A 2,498-nucleotide genomic window follows, 5' to 3' on the forward strand; every position below is an offset into this window, starting at 1 on the left:
AATTATATTTTTCTAATTCAATAGGTATTTGACAGTCACGGTTTATGCTTTCCAATTCAAGTTTTGATGTCGCAATTGAGGTTATTGGACTAAGAACATATCATATTGATTTTATTTCATGTTAGCACTTTTATGTTAAGGCCGGCCAATATTATTCATATGCTTTCAAATCTCATTTTGGTTTTGGATTGACTTGTAAATCTTGAATATTGTTTTGTGTAGAAAGATGGTATTAGATTTAACATATATTATATTGTATTTGTTTCGCTTGATTTAAAATTATTGAATTATTATATACTTATATAAATTTATGACTTTGATGATAGGTCTTAGAGAGTATCGTCATCACATGATGTCCAAGTTTAATTAGAGTTTTTGTTAAGCGATTATAACATTAACTTTAAGAATCGCTATGTTAGATGATTATCTTATTAATGTTGCTTATTTATGACTTAAGTTAGGATGAATCTTGTTATGTTTGCTTATTTTTTCAAACACGGATATGGGAACTGGTACTATAAGACCCTACCCATTGTCATCCCTAGTGACAATGATGAGTTCAGATCAGGGCAATGGTGGTGGTGTTAAAGGTGGGAGATGGATTTAAGGGGCTCGTTATGGAGGAAGGAGTGGGTGGCATGGTGGGAGTGGGCGAAAAGGATGGATTGGAAGGGAAGAGAGAAGCGACAGAGAAAGAAACTACTTGATACGTGTTGCACAACCCATTGCCATGTAGGATTAGTTAAAACCAAGCAAGCCAAAAAAACCACACATCTTGATATTGCGAGGACGGAAAATGTACAAATTTTTTTGCAGGGACAAAAAATATATTTTAGCCAAAAATATATGAAAATAGATAAGTCATCTGTTGGATCGAGTGGCCTCAGAATAATTAAGAAGGGGGGTTGAATTAATTATTCCTAAACCTTTACTAATTAAAAATTACTCTTCTAAGGCTTTTACTAAATTGTTAAGAGAATGAGGAGTAGAAGAGAAACTTAACAGAAAGTAAAAGTGGAAATTAAATGCACAGCGGAAAGTAAAAGAGTAGGGAAGAAGGAAACAAACACACAAGAGTTTTTATACTGGTTCGGCAATAACCCGTGCCTACATCCAGTCCCCAAGCGACCTGCGGTCCTTGAGATTTCTTTCAACATTGTAAAAATCCTTTTACAAGCAAAGATCCACAAGGGATGTACCCTCCCTTGTTCTCTTTGAACCTAGTGGATGTACCCTCCACTAGAACTGATCCACAAGAGATGTACCCTTTCTTGTTCTCAGTCAAACCCAAGTAGATGTACCCTCTACTTGTACCACAAAGGATGTATCCTCCAATGTGTTGAGATAAAGATCTCGGGCTGTTAAACCTTTGATACTTTGTGAATGGGGATACAAAAGAATTCTCAGGCGGTTAGTCCTTTGAACACTTTTGTATTAGGGAATGGGAAGAATCAAAAGAATTCTCAGACTGTGTCGTTTTTGAATTCTTTGACAAGGGAGAAGGGAGACACAAAAGAATTTAGGCGGTTAGTCCTTTGTTCTTTTGGAAAAGGAAGAAGAGAGACACAAAAAGAATTCAGGCGGTTAGTCCTTGGCGAATTCATTTTGGCAAAGGGAGAAGAGAATGAAAAGATGAATAGCACAAGTTTTTCAAGGTTTGGAAAACCAGAAAACTTCAAAAAGCTTTTGGTACAAAGAAGAAGAAGAAGTTCAAAGATATTCAAGGCTTGTAAAGGATTGATTGGAAAAGTAAAAGTGTATAAGTATAAAAGTATTGAAAAGCAAATCAAAGCCTTGCTTTTATAGACTCTTCATGTCTGGCCAAGAGGACCATTTAGAAGAGTTATAACTTTTAGAAAAACTTAAAACCAATTTGAAAAAGTCAAAAAACTTTTGAAGAGTTACATATTTTGATTTATTCAGAAACAAACATTGGTAATCGATTACCAAATCAGTGTAATCGATTACACAAAGCTTTTGTGTTAAAGGATGTGACTCTTCACATTTGAATTTGAATTTCAACGTTCAAAGGCACTGGTAATCGATTACCAAAACATTGTAATCGATTACAGCTTTTGAAATTAATTGGAACGTTGTAAATTCAACTTGAAAACTTTTTCAAATCCATTTTGCTACTGGTAATCGATTACCAGATTGTTGTAATCGATTACCAGAGAGTAAAAACTCTTTGGTAAACATGTTTTGAGAAAAATCATGTGCTATTCAATTTTTGAGAAAAACCTTTTCATACTTATCTTGATTAAGTCTTCTCTTGATTCTTGAATCTTGAGTCTTGAATCTTGATCTTGATTCTTGAGATCTTGAACCTTGAATCTTGATTCTTGACTCTAAAATTTCTTCTTGAGTCTTGAATTCTTCTTGATTCTTATCTTGAACTCTTGAATTGTTCTTGATTCACTTGAGTTGATCTTTGATTGATCTTTGAGCTTTTTGTCATCACCTTTGTCATCATCATTGTTATCATCAAAACACCTTTG

Source organism: Glycine soja, chromosome 17 (assembly GCF_004193775.1).
Source record: "Glycine soja cultivar W05 chromosome 17, ASM419377v2, whole genome shotgun sequence".
In the NCBI taxonomy this organism is placed as follows: domain Eukaryota; kingdom Viridiplantae; phylum Streptophyta; class Magnoliopsida; order Fabales; family Fabaceae; genus Glycine; species Glycine soja.